This window comes from Triturus cristatus, chromosome 6, assembly GCF_964204655.1.
Source record: "Triturus cristatus chromosome 6, aTriCri1.1, whole genome shotgun sequence".
NCBI lineage: Eukaryota > Metazoa > Chordata > Amphibia > Caudata > Salamandridae > Triturus > Triturus cristatus.
In genome coordinates, this window is record NC_140589.1 from 1005122833 (window position 1) to 1005145503 (window position 22671).

At 49.5% G+C, this 22671-nt stretch overlaps 1 protein-coding gene across 2 annotated transcripts in view; it reads left to right on the top strand.

Moving 5' to 3' along the window:
- The window catches only part of SYNE1 (spectrin repeat containing nuclear envelope protein 1), a 1959630-nt gene that overhangs the window by 1732015 nt on the left and 204944 nt on the right, over positions 1-22671 (top strand). Inside the window, exon 1 of one of the 2 annotated variants that reach the window (XM_085611790.1) lies at positions 21673-21792. The exons of the other annotated variant lie outside the window; for it this stretch is intronic. The gene's annotated coding sequence lies outside the window, so the exon portion shown is untranslated. Of the gene's footprint in view, positions 1-21672; positions 21793-22671 lie in introns of those variants that run through there. 2 annotated transcript variants of the gene reach the window in all.

A 22671-nucleotide genomic window follows, 5' to 3' on the forward strand; every position in this document is an offset into this window, starting at 1 on the left:
TGGGCACCTGGTCCAGGCTCAACACAGGGGCTCCTGTGGACAAGAATGTGGCCCGACGCCATCACCCGGCCCCTGGCGACCCCGTTTTCCTCTCCCAACACCCCACCCCCGAGAGCTTGGTTGTCCAAGCCTCTGCATCCCCGAGCGCGTTCCCTTCCGCACCTCCGGAAAGGGAATCCAAGAAACTGTAGCAGTTTGGAAGAAAAAAATGTCTTCCGCCAGTTCAGGCCTGCGGTCTGTGAACACCGCATGTCTCTTGGGCTGTTATTCCCATTCTGTGTGGGATATGGTTGCGCAAGTGCTGCCTCAGTGTCCGGTTGAGGCTCGGATGATACTCTCCCAAGCTATTGCTAAGGGGAGAGACGCAGCCAAGTTCACTATCCGTTGTGGTCTTGACACTGCTGACTCGCTGGGCAGGACGATTTTAACGACATTGGTGCTATGCCATCACGCCTGGATGAAGACGACTGGCTTTTCTGGGGATGTCCAGAACACGTTGATGGACATGCCCTTTGATGCCTGTTCGGCGATAAAGTAGATTGCGCATTGGAATGTTTTAAGGACTCAAGGCTACGGCCAAGTCCTTAGGCCTTTCGGTTACACACACTCCTTCCACTTCTGCTTTTCGCTCCTTTCGTGGCTAAGGAAGGGGCGACCAAGCACGTTTATTTCAAAGCCACAGGCCTGCGCAGCAACAGTCTCAGCGCAGCCGCGGATGTGGGACCTGTAGAGGTGGGTTACAGGGCCAGCGTGCAGGTCAGTCCACCACCCCCCCTGCTGCCCCTGTCTCCAAACCTTCCTAGTCCGGTGTTTCGGGCCCACCAGACGCCAGTGGGTGGCAGGATTCGCCATCACCTCCACCACTAGCGCACCATCACATCAGACAGGTGGGTTCTGCAGCTCGTCCGAAAGGGCTACTCCCTCCCCTTCGAGACTACCCCTCCAGCCATGCCACCTCAGTACCTCCGCATGTCGGAGGATCACTTGGCACTTCTCCAGCAGTTACGGCCCTCTTGGCCAAGGGGGCCATAGAGCGCGTTCCGATGCAAGAAGTAGGTCGTGGTTGTTACCCCCACTACATCTTGGTTCCAAACAAGGACAAAGGCCTGCGACCTATCTTGGACCTTCGGAATGGCAATCGCTTCCTCCGGAAGAAGAACTTCAAGATGCTCACACTTGCTCAGGTCTTGTCTACCCTCGACCCGCAAGACTGGTTGGTAGCGTTAGATCTGCAGGACGCTTATTTTCATATCCCCGTCCTGTCAGCCCACCGGCGTTACCTGCAATTCATGGTAAGGCAGGAGCATTTTCAGTTTACCGTGCTCCCCTTTGGCCTTACAAGCACCCCTCGGGTGTTCACCAAAGTGATGGCGGTGTTTGCAGCTCATCTGCGCAGATCAGGGGTATCACTCTTCCCCTATCTCGACGACTGGTTGTTGAAGGTGGGCTCGCCCCAAACAGTCGTCTCCCACCTCCAGACTACGGCCGACCTCCTGCATTTGCTGGGGTTCTCCATCAACGTGCTGAAGTAGCACCGGATTCCCTCTCAGAAGCTCCTCTTCACCGGAGCGGTTCTGGACATGGCGCAGTTTTGGGTCTATCCTCCCGAACAATGAGTTCGGGCTATGATTCCGATCTTTCAGCCCTTGTCCCGGGTTCCGGTCAGGACGACCTTGAGGCTGCTGGGCCTCATGGCCTCCTGCATCCTGCTCACCAACCATGCCAGATGGCATATGCGGGCTCTGCAGTGGGACCTGAAGTTCCAGTGGGCGCAGCATTAGGGGAACCTGTCCGACTACGTCCAGATCTCGGAGGGCACTGCACGACAATCGCAGTGGTGGCTCACGAATCAGCATTGGGTCAGCGGCAGATCCCTCTCCCTTCCCCAACCGGAGCACACAGTGGTGACGGATGCGTCCCTCCTGGGATGGGGTGGCCACATGGGAGAGGCGGAGATCTGAGGCCTCTGGTCTCCGGTGGAGTCCCGGCTCCATATCAACCTTCTGGAGCTTCGGGCAATCCTTCTTCCACTGAAGGCATTCCTTCCCTCTGTCAAGGGGAAGGTGGTGCAGGTGTTCACAGACAACACCACCGCCATGTAGTACTGCAACAAACAGGGTGGGGTTGGGTCGTGGACCCTGTGTCAAGAGGCTCTGCGCCTCTGGACATTGCTGAAACGTCAAGGCATTTCCTTGACGGTTCAACACCTGGCAGGTTCTTTGAACACCAGGGCGGATGAACTCAGCCGCAGGTGCATGATGGATCACGAATGGTGTCCTCACTCGGAAGTGGTGCAATGTCATCACTTCTGCGCTTTGGAAGATCTTCTGTCGCAGCAGCAGGGGACGGTCCTCCACCCGAACCTGTCCAGCCTCCACCTACATGCGTGGAGATTAAGTGGTGACAGTTGATTCCGTTTGACTTACCTCCTGAAGTCTGTGATGTCATTTTGGCAGCCAGGCGTCCCTCCACTAAATCGGTATACGCCTGCAGGTGAAACAAATTTGTGGCATGGTGCACTGCAAAGGCGGTGGATCCCCTTTCTGTCCCTCTTTCAGTGGTCCTTTTGTTCCTTCTTTCTTTGGGCCGGCAGGGCTCTGCTCTGGGCACTATCAAGGGCTACCTTTCTGCAATCTTGGCCTTTCTCAGGCTTCCTGATCAGCCCTCTCTTTTCAAGTCCCCTTTTGTTAATAGATGTTCGAGGCATATGAGCTGCAGATTACACACTTGTGCATAGATCGCCATCTGGTGTTGGGCCCGGATGTTTGCAGTTTGTTTTTCCTCTTGGAAAGTCTTTGGAAGTCACGAGGTCGGTGACTCCTCCTTTGGATCGTATTGCGCATGGGCTTCGGCTCCATCCTCAGATTGTTTTTTTCCGCCATCGGGCTCGGATGTAATCTTTGCGCTCCGGTTCCGAACAGCTTCCAGTTCGACGATCGACGCGTAATCCTCACCCCAATTCACGGTATTGTTTCGATCGCGATCTCCCTACTCGACGCGCCTCTCATCAGCAACACCTTCGGTTCCAGTCGTCGACGGCGGCCTTCGGGCCTACCCAAGCTCCGGTCCTGGCTAATGGAAAGGACTCCATTTAAAAAGTGCCCTCAATGTGGGTCCAAATTCCCCCACACCGATCTCCACGAGGTGTGCAATCTCTGCCTCTCCCCTGAACACGAGGCTCGAGACTGTCCGGCGTGTAAATCCTTCCGGTCCAAGAAAACTATTCGGGACCGAAGAGCCAGAAGAACCATAGCACACTCCTCGACGGCGATCCCGGACGACATCTTCGGGGAAGGCGTCGGCGCTCCAGAACAACACACCGACGAGGGACTCGTCAGCGCATCCGAAGCCGACGATTCAGATGTGGAGGACATCACTCTCCGGCACAGAGGGTCGTGAGTACTACTCTACACCCCCCCCCCCACACCCTCGCTGGCACCGAAAAAGGCTTCGGTCACGCCTTCACCTTCGGGCCTAAGCAAGACCAAAGACACTGCTTACCGCACCTTCGGGACCGGTAAAGAAGCCAATTAAGCCTTCGGGTGGCTCGGGCTCGAGCCAGCCCACCGTCGGAGCCGATAAACACTCTTCGGCACCGAAAAAGAAACCGGCCTCCATCTCGACACCGAGCTCCACACCGAAACACTCCGACAAAAGCACACAAGGTCACCGGCACCGACACTTCGAAGCCGAAATCCATCTCGGCGCCTACTAAACAACCGGAGCTTTCCAAGCATGGTTCCAAACAACGAACCAGCACCGACAAACCTAAGAAACCAACTGCCCCGACGCCTTCGGCGCCGACAGACCAACCAACCTCTCCAGAGCTATTCGCACCGGATCCCTTACAAAAAACACTCACTAAGGATCCCAAAACTGGACATTTAATGCTCTCTATCAAAAAGAGACAGTTAGAGAAACCTGCTCCGCCTCCACCTCCAAAAAGGAAGGACTCTGCTACCTCCCCTTTCAGACTACCTTCCCCACCTCCACCACCTCCTCCACCTTCCCCTCCTCCACCTTCTCCACCCCCACCTCATCATTTCCCGACCCCATCCCCGGATGATGGTGATCAAGGGGAGCCATATGATGACATAGGGGATGTGCCCCAAGATATACCTACAGGGGACCCCACTCCCACAGGTTCCCCAGACCCATGGGACAATTATAATATCCCTGATATCCCTAACGTCCCACAAGACGATCTTTACCCTTCCAGACCTTCTCCACCAGAAGACTCCTTAGGGTTCAACCATTTACTGCAAAGTGCGGCACACTACCACGGGGTAGATTTACATACCGACCCAGTGGAGGAGGATTTCCTCCTAGATACATTTGACACCACACATAGGACCACCTCCATATTGCCTATGCTTAAAGGTGTTATAAAACATGCGCCGGAGATCTTTAAGGACCCAGTCAGGGCCAGGGTCATTAACCCGCGCATTGAAAAGTTTAAAGCCGCTCCAACAGATCCCTCCTACATCAGAGGGCCAGCGCCACTAGATTCCCTGTAGTATCCACAGCACGGAACAGGGCCAACTCCCAGGCGTCAGGCGACGCACCACCACCTGACAAAGAGTCTAAACTCTTGGACGCATCAGGCAAGCGTACTGCATCTCAAGCAGCCAATATATGGCGTATCGCCAATACACAAGCACTACTAGCGAGGTATGACAGGGCCCATTATGACAAGTTAGAAGCCATAATGCACCATCTCCCTGATAAATACAAAGCTAGGGCCAATGAGCTAATTCAGGAGGGCAAAACAGTTACTAATACCTCCATATGTTGTGCCTTAGATGCAGCAGACACAGCCTCTAGGGCCATCAATACTAGTGTCCTCCTCCGCCGCCATGCCTGGCTAAGGATATCAGGTTTTAAACCGGAGGTACAAGCCTCCATCCTCAACCATCCCTTTGACCAGGAACATTTGTTTGGCCCAAAAGTGGATGACGCCCTAGAGAAAATGAAAAAGGACACTGACACGGCAAAATCCATGGGAGCCTTACAATCTCACCCTCCCAGACGCTCCTTTCGCCGCTCTTCCTTTCGGAGCACATCCAGAGGCTACTCCTCAGACACCGCTTCCACTTCATACAAATCCCCTACTCAGTCCACCTTTACAAGGGGTTACCAAAGGGGCGGCTACAGGGGCAACAATAACAAAGGCAGAAGTAAAACAAACACCTCCCACTCTGCCACCGCGCCTACCCAATGACTTCCCTCCACTTCCCCCAGACCATCCCACTCCGGTCGGGGGCAGACTCCAACATTTCCTTCCGGTCTGGACTACCATCACCTCGGACAAATGGGTAACACAAATAATTCGCTCAGGCTACTGCCTAGAACTAATACCTACCCCCCCAAACATTCCACCCAGACAACGCCCAATGTCACCAGAACATCTACTGCTACTCAAGCAGGAGGTAATCTCCCTCCTAGACAAAAAGGCAATAGAACACGTTCCTACCAACCAACAAAATATGGGGGTCTACTCCCTATATTTTCTCATACCAAAAAGGGAGGAGACTCTACGGCCCATCCTAGACCTTCGGCCCCTAAACAAATACATACACTCAGACCATTTTCATATGGTGACGCTTCAGCAGGTACTTCCGCTACTTTCCCAAAACGACTTCCTCACAACTTTGGACCTAAAAGACGCTTATTTCCACATTCCAGTGCACAACGCTCACAGGAAGTATCTCAGATTTGTAGTGGACGGCCAACACTACCAATTCAAAGTGCTCCCGTTCGGAATCACAACGGCACCACGAGTATTCACCAAGTGCCTAGCAGTGGTGGCAGCACATCTGCGAAGACAGCACATTCATGTCTTCCCATACCTAGACGACTGGTTGATAAAGGCCAGTTCATACAATCAGTGTGTACAACACACACACACACCACGATCCAGCTACTTCACCAGCTAGGCTTCATGGTAAACCACGAAAAGTCCCATCTACAACCATCCCACATAAAACAATATCTAGGTGCCACTATAGCCACCTCAAAAGCGCTCGCCTACCCCAATCCTTCCAGGATTACAAACATTCAGGCTCTACGCGCAAAATTCATAGCACAACACTCCCTTCTAGCTCAGGTGTTTATGCAACTAATAGGGATGATGACCTCTTGCATCTTCATAGTACCTCACGCAAGACTCCAGATGCGTCCTCTCCAAGAGTGCTTAGCGCGCCAATGGAACCAGGCTCAGGGTCAATTAACAGATCTGGTGTTTGTAGACGGTCGCACCCATCGCTCTCTGCAGTGGTGGACCACCACAAACCTTTCAACAGGTCGACAGTTCCTGGACCCGGTTCCCCAGATAGTACTAACCACAGACGCATCGCTCTCCGGCTGGGGAGCTCATCTATTACATCTCACCGTGCAGGGCACATGGACACCTCAACAAATGTTACTCCACATCAACCATCTGGAGTTACTAGCAATCCTCTTTGCCCTAAAATCTTTTCAAACACAGATTTCAGGCAAGGCAGTCCTAATCCGCACAGACAACATGACAGCCATGTACTATATTCAAAAACAAGGTGGCACACACTCTCCACAGCTCTCTCAGCTAGCACAGAGCATATGGAGATGGGCCATGTAGGAGAGTGGAATCTGACTAATGGTTGCCCCCAACTTTTTGCCTGGTATTTAAGTGGTTTTTGACTAGTCTGGCTGGGATCCTGCTATCCAGGACCCCAGCCTATCTGCTTTCTCCCTAAAACTGTTGTGAGTACTCTAGGTACAAACATAATTGGATGCTGGACATGCCCTACCAGTCCCTTGTAGATGGTACCCTAGGTACCCAGGGCATGGGGCCCCCAGTAGGCCTACCAGGGCTGCAGCACTTATTGTGCCACCCTGGGACAGCCACCCAAACTGACACCACCAGGCCACTACTGTAGCCTGGGTAAGGTGGTGCTAGCACCCCTTACAGGGATGTAGGTACCCTATGTCCCATACCATTACAACACATATACTCTCATAGGTCACCCCTATGGCAGGCCCTGGTAATCCTACAGGGCTGGGTGCTGAGGTATGTGTGAGGGGGGACCCCTACGTGAGTAGGGCCTCCCTGCAACCTTCGTAAAAATGTTACTGGGTTGTTTGTAGTGTAGCCATACCATATACTCTTAACCGCATTATAAGTTATTGCGTCATCGCTGTAACTTTGGAGTGGCTACACAGAACCATATCGTGTTTGGTGTCAAACATGAAGGAATCATACCCCCAGTCCAGCCATGGGCATGGGGGCACGATTCCCCCTTGCTAGGAGGGTGATATGGGAAAAGCGGTAGAATTTGGAAACCAATTTAAAAGTGCACATGTACCACAAAATGGCTACTGTTCGCCACCTACACGACTCTGGCTGGCTGTTGCTGGGGAAAACCCCAGACTCGCCATCTGGACAATAGGGCTCCTGTGGCAGGGAGGTGCCAGCACCTCCCCAGACAGGATATGTGGATTGGAACAGGGTGGGTGCACCAAAAAGTCCATTCAGAGTTGCACGTAGGCAGCTGCAGAGCCCCAATTCTGCATACACCGCCTGGAACCGGTTCAGGGGCATCCTGCCCCTCGCCCAGGAGGGAAACACACAAAGGGGAGTGGGTGTAGCCACCCTTTCCCGCCTCTACTCTGATTGGTAGGCTCTATTTTGGACCATCCCCTAATCTTGGGGATATATGGGAATAACTTTGCCCTAGAGCCTTAGATTCGTACAGGACTTCACAGAACTGACCTTCGACGAGCTGCTGCCCAGCTGACTGAAGAAATCTCCCTTGGGATAAAGGAGTTATCCCCCTGCTTGGCAGGCACCTAAAAGACTACAAGATACCCGGTTGGAACTTCGTTGCTCTCACGACCTTCGACGCCTTCCAGCAACCTCGAGGTGGGTCTCCAGTGCATCCCAGCGTCCTGTGAGCGTGCCCAGCAAGTCTGAGCACCCTGGACCACGTGGGTGTCGAGATCCCCGCATACCCCGAGACACCGGCCACCTCTTGTCCAGCACACGACCCCGACCAGTGGGGAAGTTGTGCTTTGGCCCATTCTTGAGCCAACCTTCAAGCAGCATTTGTGCCGACCCTCAGCTCCCTGGCCCGCTCCGGTGGCCCGTGGGAGCCCTTTTACGCACTCCATTTTGCTGCCTTCCGCGGTCCCTTGTCTCTCGACTTGTGGGCCCTGACGGAGGACAATCTTCTTTTCTAAGAGTTCCCCTGGTTGCTCCAGGCCTGCTCTACGCTCCCTGCAAAGGAGAGCACCCTCAGACCACGTGGGTCTGCACCAGCAGCTGCTTTGTTCATCTTGCGTGGGTTGCGGTTGCCAATGCTTAGTGGATCCAATCGGGACACTAACACCGCAGCGACCCTCAGCCGACGTGGGACAGTCGCCCTCCAGAAGCTGGCCTTCCTTGAAGCCTCCCGGAGCCCGTGACTGCAGAGCCCAGCTGTACCTTCCACACCTGAAGCACCCGACATCCACGAGCTCCTTCCTGTGAGCTCCCTGGTCACTGTGCTGTGACCCAGACTCTGTCCCCTCTGCTTTCAGGTTCATCTTTGTCTTTTCTTCAACTTCAATCTTCACGACTTCAGCGACACTTCCAGCTAGCAGCAGTTTGGACTCCTTTTCCATAGAAAATCAGCCCGCGACCCGACACCAGAATCGACCTATGCACCCGGCTTCCCTGGGGCAGGTAACAGTGGTACTTCGGTACTTCCGTGGTGGTGGGCTCTCCAAAGCCTTAAGTCTCAAGCCTTAACTTTATACTGTTGTTAGAAGTGTCCTTAAACCTTAATTATTCAACCGCGACATTCTCCATAGGCTAACATTGCGATCCCGACAGCAACTTCTCGCACTGCACACGCCTCTCGTGGGTCCCCTTCCTCTTAACTGTGGGTGGATTCTTAAGGGGCCAGCGATCCTGAATGCCCTAGGCATTGCCTGTAGAATTGTCGTGGTTCTTATACCACTATTTTAGTATATGGTTTGGTCCCCCCCTGGGGCCCATTGATTTCTGTGCTATTTATTGTGTTTAGAAATGCTTGTTTGAATTGTAACTTTGCCACTAGCCACATAAAGTGACTGTGGGATTCTGTCTAGAATAAATACATATATTTTATATATATACCTGTGTGGGCTACTCTTTCATTTGGTTATTCAAGAGGTTATTATGGTAAAACAATAAGCTTAACTCTCCTTCAAGACTTAGCCTGAAGGCTGCTCTCCACAGCTACCACTAGGATAGCTTTCTTTAAAGGTTGTCTTAAACCTACCATCAATAGGAGTCGAATTGGACTGGTGCAAGGTGTCCCTATAACTAGGAACAGCATATGCCAGGCCAACTTCTCACAGGCCATACCCCAGAAAATATTTCTCCCAGCTCTGCATGTCCCAGAAGTACAAAACACTATGGCAGATCTACTCAGCAGACAAACACAACAAATCCACGAGTGGGAACTCCACCCACTAGTTCTACACCCTTACTTTCAGATGTGGGGGCACCCACAGATAGACCTCTTCGCCACCCACGAAAACACCAAATGCCCAAGCTTCGCCGCCAGATATCCACACCCATTGTCCAAAGGAAATGCGATATGGATGAACTGGTCAGGCAGATTTGCGTACACTTTTCCGCCTCTCCCACTCATTCCACTAGTGGTGCGCAAACTACAGCAACACTCCCTCACACTAATTCTAGTAGCTCCAACTTGGGCCAGACAACCATGGTACACCACACTGCTGGAACTATCTGTAGTACCGCACCAAACATTACGCCTCTCTCCACACCTCTTAACCCAGAACCATGGAGAGATCAGACACCCGGACCCAGCTCAGCTCAACCTTGCAATCTGGCTCCTGAAGTCCTAGAATTCGGTTATCTGAATCTTCCCCCTGACTCTATGAACGTCATCAAGGAAGCTAGGCGACCCACTACTAGAGCGTGCTACGCCGCCAAGTGGAAACGTTTTGTTGTCTATTGTCACAACAACACCATCAATCCCCTAGACGTCTCCATTCAACACATCATAGGCTACTTACTCCACCTACAAAGGTGTAATCTAGCCTATACGTCCATTCGCCTGCACCTCGCAGCTATAGCAGCTTACCTACAAAACAGGCAACATCTATCACTTTTTGGAGTACCTGCCATTAAAGCCTTCATGGAAGGCCTTAAAAGAATAATTCCCCCTAGAGTGCCACCCTCACCTGTGTGGAACCTAAATATCATTCTTACCAGACTAATGGGGCCTCCCTTCGAACCATTGCACAAATGTGAACTCCAATTTTTAACCTGGAAAAACGCTTTTCTCATAGCCATCACTTCCCTCAGAAGGGTCAGTGAGATACAAGCATTTACCATTCAAGAACCGTTTCTGCAAATGCACCATAACAAAGTTGTTCTCCGTACCAACCCAAAATTCCTCAATAAAGTAATTTTTCCTTTTCACCTAAACCAATCTGTAGAACTACCAGTATTCTTCTCGCAATCACAAACTGTTGCAGAAAGAGCTCTCCACACACTAGATGTCAAACGAGCCTTACTCTACTACATAGAGAGAACACAACCTTTCCGTAAGACCAAACAACTGTTTGTCTCTTTCTCTCCACCACACAAGGGCAACCCCATCTCCAAGTCGGGGATAGCTAGGTGGATTGTCAAATGCATTCAGATTTGCTACCACAAAGCAAAACGAACGCTATGCGTTCCCCCTAAAGCCCATTCTACACGTAAAATAGGGGCTTCAATGGCTTTTCTAGGAAACATCCCATTAGATGATATCTGCAAAGCAGCTACATGGTCAACACCGCACACTTTCACCAAACACTATTGTGTAGATGTGCAAACTAAGCAATAAGCTAGTGTGGCCCAGGCTGTACTCAAAACATTATTTCAAACCACTGCAACAGATACGGGTGGTCGCCGCTAACGGTGGGTACTGCTATATAATCTATGCACAAGTGTGTAATCTGCAGCTCATATGCCTCGAACGGAATATGCTGCTTACCAGTATGCATCTGTTCTTGGCATGTACAGCTGCAGATCTACACACGCCCACCCGCCTCCCCGGCTACCGGTATCTGTTCCAGTTTATCTTATTTAGATAACACACACATGGGCATCTTCACTGTTATTGCTACGCTCCATCCTTCCCTGCTGGCGAAAAACAATCTGAGGATGGAGCCGAAGCCCATGCGCAATACGATCCAAAGGAGGAGTCACCGACCTCGTGACTTCCAAAGACTTTCCAAGAGGAAAAACAAACTGCAAACATCCGGGCCCAACACTAGATGGCGATCTATGCACACTTGTGTAGATCTGCAGCTCTACATGCCAAGAACAGATGCATACTGGTAAGTAGCATATTCCTTCTCAAAGACATTACTCACCTTTTCCCTCCTATTCCGTTTGTGATGCCGCAGTGGGACTTAAATCTGGTATTTATCTTTTTGAGGTGCGCTCCTTTTGAGCCGCTTCACAACTGTCCTCTTGGTTTATTAACTTTGAATACTGCTTTCCTGGTTGCCATCACCTCCGCTAGGCGCGTGAGTGAGCTCCAGGCTCTTTCCTGTAAGCCTCCTTTTCTGTCGGTTCATCCGGACAAGGTTGTGCTTCGTATTCGTCCTTCCTTCTTGCCAAAGGTTGTCACTGTCTTCCATATTAGGGAAACTATCTCCTTGCCCACTTTCTTTCCGCCTCCGCACCCTTCCAGAGAGGAAGAGAGGCTCCACCGTCTGGACTCAAAACGTGTGCTTTCATTTTGTTTGAATCACACACAACAGTTCCGGGTGGATGACCAGCTCTTTGTTGGTGATGTAGGCACCAAGAAAGGCCGGGCTGTACACAAGAGTACCATCTGCCGTTGGGTCGTCTTGTGTATCAAAGCCTGTTCTTCTCTGGCTAAAAGGGAACATCCGGTGGGGTTGCTCGCCCATTCTACCAGGGCGACAGCAGCTACTACTTGTGAGAAAGTGGCTCTGTATATACTGTTCCTTAATAGGTACAGGGTGTACAGAGTCCACAGTCCCCCAGAGTTGACAGAGGTTAAAGTTAGATATAACCTTACTCTCTAAAGTGGTAGCTTGGTCGAGCAGTAAGGCAGTATCAGAGGACAGTGTAAAGCATTTGTTGTACACACTCAGTCAGCAAATGGTCTCACACACTCAATAACTGAACTCTAGGCCAATGGTTTATATATAAAAAATATATGCTTGTTTTATTTTAGAACCAACAATTGGATTTAAAATATACTTTCTCAGAATATAAATACTTTTGCAATATGCAATTGACTTTTGTAAACAGTTACAAGTGGTTGCAATAGGCAACTCTATTTTAACCACAACAATGCATTGAGCTCAATGGAAATTTCAAGTTATTTGCAACAGATTACTTTTAGGATTACTTTTGGAATTCCAGGACTGGATCCTAGATTCAGTCCTGGGTCAGTACTTAGAATCAAGTGATGAAAGTCGACTTAATTACTGGGATGATTTTTAAACAATATTTAGCTGTTTTAAAAGTTGACACTTAGAAAATATTTCAAAGAAAACAGTCAATGATTCCCTATGGAAGAAAATTCAAGTTGCAGGTACAGTATGTTCTCGTTACTTTTGTAATCCAGTACTGGGTGCCTAGACTCAGTACTGGGACCTTTATCCACAAGAGGTAAGTAATTACGTTTTCAGATATTATACGATTTTTAAAGAATATTTAAAGATTGCAGAAATTGACAGAAGAAATTTCACAGAAAAACAGTCAATGATTTCCTACGGGAGAAAATTGGGTTACTGGTAAGTACAGTTGTAAGTATTTTTCAGAGTCAGTGCTGGGCACCAAGATCCAGCACTGGGAGCTCACCTAAGAGCAGGTGAGTATTTTCGTTTTCGTTACTCGGCTGATTTTTGGTGAATATTTTAAGATTTGAAAAATCCACACTTAGAAGAAATTTCAGGAAAAACCCAGTCAATGTTACCCTATGAAGAAAATAGAGTTATCGGTTTAAAGGTAAGTACTCAACTGGCAGAGTTAAGGTTCTGGGCATCGACTCAGGGGTCTCCCAGGGTCAGGTAGGTACAGTTGGTTCACCCTCAGCGACTCTAGGGCGGACGGGTGCAGAGAGAGTTAGGCCCAATGTTATCCTATGAGGGATAGGGGGGCCTTGGTTGGTGGCTGCTGACTAGCAAGCCACGTGGCTGTGGGAGCTGGGCTCCTGGTCACTTACTCAGGGCAAGTGGGGAAGTAGGTAGGTGTAGAGGTTGCACTGCCAGGGCCACTCGGGCGGCTGGGTGCAGGGTGCTTTTGAGCCTTCGGGCACTCAATTGATTTCAATGGGAAATCTCCGGTTTGGAAAAAGACTGCAAGCTCGGGGACGAGGATTCTTCAGGTGCCACCACCACTTCGAGAGGTAAGTTGGGTAGTTGGAGGATAGATAGGTACCCCGGGAGTGGGCACAGGGGACCGCGGGGCGCTGCGTGCAGCGGTGCCTGTTGGTGTCGGGAGATCTTACCCTCTGTTGATCGCGGTAGGGGGGGCACCTTGTTCTGAGGCTGCAGGCTTCTTCAGGAGTGTCGAGGGAGGTCCTTGGGTGCCGGACTCGGGGTCACAGTCGCTGTGAGGTCGTCCTCGTGGTCTTTGTTCACTCCGGCACTGGCCAGACTTGGCTGGTGCAGAGTGTGCTGGGTTCGCGGTTCCGGGCTGCTGCCAGGGATTAGAGGTAGGTTTTGAGTAGAGCCTCTACTCATGGGAGTCCCAGGGGCTTAGAGCCAAAAGGTAGCCAGGTCCTCCGGGATTTGTGAGGTTGCTGGCCACAAGAGATGCCGGGTTGGAGCAGGAGCAGGTTCGAGTGTCGACAGGCCGGTAGGGCTGGGGCCAGAGCAGTTGGTGTCTTCCTCTTCTTAGCAGCTGCAGGGCAGGTCTTCTTTCTTCTTGCTCTTCTTTGTATTTTTGAATCTGGGGAAGGAAGGTTCAGGGTGCCCCTAAATACTAGATTTAGGGGCGTTACAGGTAGGTGAAGGGCAGGGACCAATGGGTCCCTGTCCTGGGGTGGGTACACCCCCTATCCTGCCTCTCTCCTGTGGGAGGGGGGCAGTAGCCTAGTCTTGATAGGGTAGGGCTTCCCATCTTCAAGATGGCGAGAGCCCGGAGATGTGCTTCACCTCGCTTCCCCCACCTCAGGGGTGGGGTTGGCAGGCTGGCACATCCCCTGTCCTTATTTGGGGTTTCCGGCCAAGCTTGCCGCCAGAGTGGGGGGTTGCAGTGGCCTGGGGAAGCTCACAGTGGCGGCATGCCTTTGAAGCTTCCCACTGCCCATCCTGGGGGAGGAGATTTAGCACCTCGCCCAGGATGTGCATTGTTTCAGGCCCAGGAGAGCAGGGGCTCTCCCACCCAGGGGTCCAGCAACATGTCTGCTGTGTGGCTGCCTAGGCAGCCTCAGAGTAGACGTGGATTGTAGGTTAGGTTTAAAGGGGCATCTCTAAGATGCCCTCTGGGTTGCTTGGTACATTAAATCCCACACTGGCATCAGTGTGGGTTTAATGTGCTGAGAAGTTTGATACCAAACTTCTCAGTCTTCAGTGTTGCCATTATGGTGCTGGGGAGTTCGTGTTTGACGAGCTCTCAGCACCATGTACTCTTAAATGGCAGCACTGCACTTACAGTGCTCAGGAATGGGCATGGGTACTGTATGGGCACAGGGCTCCTGCTCCTGTGCCCACACCATTGGCATAAGGCACCCAGCTAGAGGGGTGGTTGATGTATGCCATGGCAGTGTAGGTGATGGGCGTGGAACACAGGGATGTGTGCCATGTCGACTTTGTTTTGTCTTGCACCCAGACACCCAGCCTACAAAGGCAGTGTGTGTGTGTAAGGGTACAGGGCCCCTAAGGGTGGCACAATGAGTGCTGCAGCCCTTAGGGGCCTTCCCTGGTCACAAGGCCCTGAGTACCTAGGGTACCATTTACCAGGGGTTGACATGTGGTCAGGGTTTGCCAATTTGGGTTTTGTGTGTTTTTAGGGAAGGAACATAGGCCCTGGGCACCTGATTGGCAGGAGTCCAGGGCACACTCAGTCAAAGTACATTCAGCAATTCAGCAAAAAGTGAGGCATACCATGCAAGAAAGATGGCACTTTCTCACACTACTGCATTAGGACATGGTGTCCCCCTGCAAGACATCTGTCAGGCAGCCACGTGGGCCTCGTTGCACACCTTTACTAAGCATTATTGCCTTGACAGTCAAGTCCGGAGAGACGGCTTCTTTGGCCGTTCTGTTCTCCGTGACTTTCTGGTGTGATCTTGGTTCGCAGATCCACCACCGGGGTTGGTATTGCTGGGGTATCTATCCTAAGGTAAGGAATCTGTTGTGTTTACTTAGATCTGTCCTCGCGACTCGCCTCGCGCCACCTTCCGCCACGAACCCTCGCCCAGGGTTCCATGACGTCTCCCCGTTCTATTCTGGAACCTTGGGCGAGGGTGACGGTTGAGAGGGACAGTTGACTACTTCATGGTAGATTGTCAGACGCCTCTTGGTGTCAGGGCTTATCTGGATTAAACTTAATTTATTCAACTATTACCTGCTTCCAGAATTTCATCCTTACTTACAAACTGCCTCTCCCCATCTTGCACGTATTTCTGTGAGAATGTTGGATTATAATTACAATGTACAATATGTTCCTGGGTCCAAAAATGTTGTTGCTGACTGCTTGAGTCGTTTACCCTTGCCTGTCACTGATGATTCCGTGGGAGAAATCGAGTCTTTTTGTGTTGCTAAGATTCTGGATGAAATTTCTTGTATGTTGCAACATGATTGGTTATCAGCACAAGCTGGAGACACTACTTTGTGCCAAGTTGGGAAGTATATTGTTGAGGGCTGGCCCATCAAAAAAGACTTACCCCACAGTTTGCGTACTTTCTGGGAATTGAGGCACGAGTTGTCATTAGAAGGTGGTCTTATCCTCAGAAATGGTAAAGTCATACCCCCCACTTCCCTTCGATCCAAATTGCTTGATATCTGTCACGAGGGGCATCTTGGTATAGGGAAAACTAAGAGTTGGGTTAGAAACTCTTACTGGTGGCCGGGGTTGGACCTAGAAATTGAGAGGAGGGTGAGGAATTGTCTGGCTTGTGAAAATTCTGATAAGTCACAGCATACCTTGAAACCACCCCTTCAACCACTATCCAATCCTTGCATGCCATGGACGAGATTGGGAATTGACATTTTTGGCCCCATTTGGGAAAAGGGAGAGCAGGTTTATCTCATCGTCTTGGTGGATCATTTTTCTAAATGGCCAGAAGTGGAAATCGTGCAATCTGCTGATGCTAAAGCTATCGTCAGATTCTTAAAAAGTGTATTCATGAGGGAAGGGTTGCCCAAGTGTATTGTAACCGACAATGGTCCACAGTTCGTTTCTGACAACTTTAAGCGGTTTGTCAGTGACAATGGCATTTCTCACAAGACTACCTCCCTGTACCACCCTGCTGGTAATGGTGCAGTGGAAAGGTTTAACCGTGTTGTGAAAGGGATTGTGCAATTGGCCAATCATAACGATCTCTCGTGGAGGAAGGAATTGACTCACACTTGTGGGGTTTCCGTGTGACACCCTGCGAGTCTACTGGCTCTAGTCCCTTTGTGTTATTAAGAGGCAGAACACCTATCACCAAAGACTGTATTGGGTGGTCATTCCCAAAGAAAGTTGATTGGTCTATGGAATCGGTTAACGACAAAATTGCACAAACTCAGCAAAAGAGTAAAGACCGTTATGACTCCAAACATGCATGCAAACATGTCAACATTCATGTAGGACAGTGGGTTAGAGTCAAGAGTAGCGGTTTTATCAAAAAAGGATTTAGCCGTTATTCGCAACCCCTTATGGTCAAGGAAGTCTTTTGTAATTCTGCCCTCTTGAGTGATGGAAAGGTGTGGCATTTGTCGTCTTTGTCATTGTGCCGGGGAGATGGTACCTTGCCCCCACAGAACTCTGATCCAGGGTGGAGGAGTGTCGGCACCTCTTCTAGATATGATTGGATTCTTGACGACAACATCCACCAGGGATATTCCCATGTAGGTAGTGAGGTTCCTCCCTTAAACGATCCTGAGGAGGGCACCAGTGGTGGTCCTGTCTTGAAGGAGAATTCCAACAGTCTCAGTAACTCTAGTGCCATTTCCAAAGATCAACCTATTCCTGAGAGTTCCGCTGGGGAGACCATTGTTCGCACGTCATATGACTCCACTACTCGCAGTGCGGACGATACTCCCCAAGTTGGAATTTCTGACATGTCTCAAGATGGTTCCCCCCTCATGAGCTCGACGTTGGTATTTCCAATGTCAAAGAGTCCACAATTAGTAGACATGGGAGAGAAATAATTCCTCCAAAAAAGTTACAAGATTTTGTATGTGATTAATTATATTTTGTTTTGTATCCTTTGCACTTATGGCATTCCTGTATTCATATTGTCTTTACAGTTGCTCACTCTACTTTGTGTTTACTGCTCCTCTTGTTTTTATTTTTCTGTAAATGAGGAGATGTGTTGTGTTTACTTAGATCTGTCCTCGCGACTCGCCTCGCGCCACCTTCCGCCACGAGCCCTCGCCCAGGGTTCCATGACGTCTCCCCGTTCTATTCTGGAACCTTGGGCGAGGGTGGCGGTTGAGAGGGACAGTTGACTACTTCATGGTAGATTGTCAGAGGCCTCTTGGTGTCAGGGCTTACCTGGATTAAACTTAATTTATTCAACTATTACCTGCTTCCGGAATTTCATCTCTACAGAATCTATCACTAACTTGTCTCTTTCAGATCTACAAGTTACTTACGTGTGTAACGATATATCTGTAAGAGACATTAGTTAGTGATAGAAGTGTGGCTCAATGGTTAGAGCGGCAGACCTCGATGCAGAGCACTGGTCCGGGACCAGGGTTCGATTCCCGTCGCGGCAGGGTCTTGGGCTATAAATTCTGCGGACTGGATATTCTCGCCTCAGTGCCTATTCTAATCATGGGTCCCATGCTGCAACTCTGGGCAATAGCTTGCTTAATCTCCACAACGGCCCCACAGCGCTGGGGATGCCTGGCTTCACCCTGGGATGCCCAGGAGTGGACATTTCACAGGGAAAAAGCCAGGAAGGGTTCCCTAGCGGTATGAATACAGCGCCGGGAGACCCCGGTCCGGGGTAGCTGTGCGCTATAAAAGTACAAACACATTTACATTTATAGATTCCTTACCGCCCCACCCATCCTCCCCGTTCTGTGAACTGATTTCTAGGGTTAAGGTCATCTAGTTTCAATGCACCAGTGGTCAGTATCTTGCATGGCTCTATGTTCCTAGCGCGGAAAGTCGGGTACAGAACTGACGTCAGCATGCGTGGGCGCGTCTAAGTAGCTCCAGCGACGTCATCTCGGCGACTACGACGCCAGCGACGTACGCGGAGCCTACTGACGACGCCTACCGACGCGCAGGGGTACTGCTGAAGAAAAACTTTCCGGATCCAGTGTGACGCCTGGGGATATTCTAAGGTAAGGAATTTATCACTAACTAATGTCTCTTTACAGATATATCATTACACAAGTAAGTAACTTGTGCGCCAGGCCCTTTCTTTAATCCCCACTGCACACTCCGGCAGCAACCCAGTGACTGATGATGGATCATCTCTCCATTTTGCAGCAGTAATTGCTATCCCTTTTGGCCAAGGGGGCTATACAGAGGGTCCCAGCGCCAGAAGTAGGATGGTTGCTATTCCCACTACTTTCTGGTGCCTAAGAAGGATAGAGGTCTTCAACCCATTTTAGATCTGCACCTTCTAAATCGATTCCTCTGAAAGGGAAATTCAAGATGATTACCATTGCCCAGGTTTTATCGGCAGTCTATAATGGAGACTGGATGTTGGTGTTGGAACATGTAGGACACATATTTCAATGTTCCAATCCTGCCTGCCTATTGGAGCTACCTGCGGTTTGTGGAGAGAAAGGAGCATTTCCAGTTTGCTGTTCTCCCATTCTGACTCACCAGAGCCCATTGGGTGTTTACAAAAGTGAAGGCAGTTGTGGCAGCACTCCTTTGAAGGTTGGGGTGCCAGTCTTCCCCTACCTTGACGACTGGCATTTGAAATTGGGCTCATCCCAGACAGTTGTCAACCACTTCCAGACTACGGCAAACCTCTTATCATCGTTGGGGTTCGCTATCAACATGCCAAAGTCTCTCCTGACTCCTAAGATGCTCCTTTTCATCAGAGCCATTCTGGACATGGTTTGGATTGGTGCCTTTACCCCAGGAAAGAGTATCCAGGACATTCAGGCTGTAATCCCCATCTTTCAGCCTCAGTCCAGGATTCCAGTGAAGTTGACTCTAAGGCTACTGGGGCTTGTAGCTTTTTGCATCCTGCTGGTCGAGAATGCTAAGTAGCATATGCAGGCTGTGTAGTGGGATCTGAAGTCTCAGTGGGCCCAACATCAAGGGGACCTCTTTGACCACTTTCAGATTTTGGAGGTGACTGAGAAAGGCCTGCAGTGGTGGATGTTGGATCGCGATTAGGTCCATGGCAGACCCCTCTCTCTACCCCACCCAGATTTGGCAGTGGGAACAATACATCGCTTCTGGGTTGAGGCAGCCATCGGGGAGGAATGGAGATCAGAGCCCTCTGGTCTCTGGCAGAGTCCCGTCTCCATATCAACCTTCTAGAGCTATGGGCCATCAGTTTGGCACTAAAAGCTTTCCTTCCATCCATCGAGGGAAGGATGGTTCAGGTGCTCACTGACAACACCACCACCACATGGTATTGCAATGAACAGGACAGGGTGAAGTCCCGCACCTTGTTCCAAGAGGTGCTGCACTTCTGGAAATGGCTGGACCGTTAGGGAATTTCACTAGTGGCAAACCACTTGTCAGGCTCCTTGAATGCTCGGGTGTGGCTCACGACAATTGTACCTGGAGGTTGAGCAAATAGAGAGACCCTTGACTTGATCTATTCACCACCCAGAATGCGCAATGTCAGCCCTTCTGAATGTTGAAGTTTTCCAGGCGTCTCTCACTTAGAGACGCATTCTGCCTTGTGCAAAACTCTGAACTCCTTTATCACTTTCTCCCAGTACCACTCCTGCCCCATGTTCTCAAGAAGATCTGGACTGACAAGGCCCAGAATTTCCCAGTGGCTAGAGATTGGGCACAGAGAGTATGGGATACAAAACTGCTGGGCTTGAGCATATTTCCTCTGATCAGGCTGCCCCTCCTGGAGGACCTGCTGTTGCAACAACAAAGCAGGGTTCTGCACCTGGGTCTTCACAATCTCCACCTTCTCCATGCTTGGAGATTTGGTGGCGACAGTTGAACACCTTTAATCTTCCTCCAGAGGTGATTGATGTTGTCTTGGCAGCCGGGTATCCTTCGACTAAAACTATATATGCCTGTCATTGGGTCAGATTTGCGGGTTAGTGCTGCACACACCAGATTGACTCCCTCCAGGGCAAGTTAAATGACGGTCCTTGTTTCTTTTGCCTCTTGCCTGCTAGGCTTTGATTTGGAAATGGTTAAGGGTTATCTTTTTGCCCTTTCGGCCCTCATACAGTTGCCACATCAACCCTCATTGTTTGTCACCAGTTGTGATGCGACTTTTGAAAGGGCTACAACATATTTTTTACTCTTCTCCGTTTCCCCAATCAGGCCTTAATCTCGTCCTCACTTAATTGATGTGCATTCCATTTGAGCCGCTTCAGAGCTGTCCCTTATTGGTTCTCACTATTAAGACGGCAGTCCTTGCCACCATCCCCTCAGCACGCAATTGAGTAAGCTTCAGGCTCTTTGTGTGAATCTACCATGTACTACCTTCTTTCCATACCAACTGGACGAGCATCATTTCTACCAAAGTGTGACGCCGTTCCACAAAGGTCAAACCACCACCCTGCTGGTGTTCTATTTTCCTCCTTACCCTAGTAAGGAGAAGGAGAGGCTCTATCGCTTGGACCCCAAAAGACCTCTCACATGTTACTTTGACAATACCAGAGAACACAGGGTGGGCGATCAGGTCTTTGTGGAGTTCTCTGGAGTGAAAAAAGGCAAATCAGTACAGAAGAAAACGATCTCCCGCTGAATCATGCTCTGTATTAAGATTTGCCACACCTTGGCCAATAAACAGACTCCAGGACTGTGATCTCATTCTACCACGGTCAAAGCTGCTACCATTGCATTAGCTGTTAATTTCTTATCTTTTTCAACCTTTTTATCTAGAGGATGTTACTTTGTTACAAAGAAATGTTGCTTAATTTAAAATATATATTTTTTCAAAATGTATTGCTTATTATAAATAGTTAGCTTAAACCTTTGTTCAAAACGTACCACCACATGTTCTCTTTTATATATCCATGTTTCCTTTTTGGGAATTTCCACAACTCCATATTTTATCATTTTATGGAAAGGACTCTGTAACCCCTTTGGCTTTTTGCCTTGTACTTAAAATTTACCAATCAAAATGGAAAATGATAGAGTGGGAAACCGTTCTCAGCACCCAGACGTGCCCCTGTGCTGAGAGGTGTAAGCCTACTCATTTTTCGACTACTGAGGATGTTATGTGACAGCATTATTCATTTGCAAGTGACTGCTGCAGAGCTTAAGTGAGGGAAACCCACAACAGGAAATGACCTGGTGTTTGTCTCTTAGCAGTGGAAAGAAACTGAATTCATTCTGTTAGATCACCACACTAACGCATCCATGACAGCACAGGTGTCACAATGTGAATATTTTCAGTGAAGCTATCAGTGGTCAGTCTGCAGTACGGACGATTGGTTTGCACAAGGGAATGAACAGTGAGTATTGAGGGGAATGAAAAATGCAGTGGAGTTGTGTGAAGATCAGAATTGTGGCTATGAGATAGGTGGCCCTGGTGTGGGTGTTCTGTCAGCATACAGTCTCACTCTGCTGCACCGGAAATCCTGCCAGCTTCAAGATTCTGCCATGAAAGCTTTATGTTTAAGTAATTTCTGCAAATAATTTCTCATAAAAGTGCATCGATTTCGGTGTACGTAGCTTACACATCAACATCAGTGTTGCAAAGGTCTGCTTGGTTCTGTTGTATTCTCCTGTAACATATGATGCAGATTCAGTTGTCGTGGTCACGACTGTTAGAGTATGGGTGAACTAGTATCCATGACCCTTCAAATGAATAAATGTGTCAATTATGAGTGTTGACTGCTCATATCAACTAAATTATGTATGTTTCTCTACCCAGAGGGCTTTTTTTTCAAAATGTAGCCGTCCACTACAGTGATCCTGTTCTTGTAATTAGCTGAATCATCTTGGTGTTCTAACACTGTAACAACTGTTAAAAAAATAATTAGGTGCTCCCGTTCTTTTGTGATCCCTCCCCAACCTCCTATGTACACATGCATCATCATTACATGCCTAGTGGTAATTACAGCAGCCCCTGAAAATTTCCTCAGGTAATTTTCAGCAGGTCAAACCTGTAAATTCTAGTCACTAACAATCTGAATATTAGCTAGTTGTAAAGGTAATTTCAACTCAAAATTGATGCGGTTTTAACAGCATAAACTAATCTTCCTCCTATTTTCTACATTGAAACTGGAACTTTTTGTTACCACAACGAATAGAATTCCATGTTAGATAGCCAGTTACAGACAATGTTGTTCCCTTGAGACTAGCGTTTTTAATACATTAGTTGCTTCTCA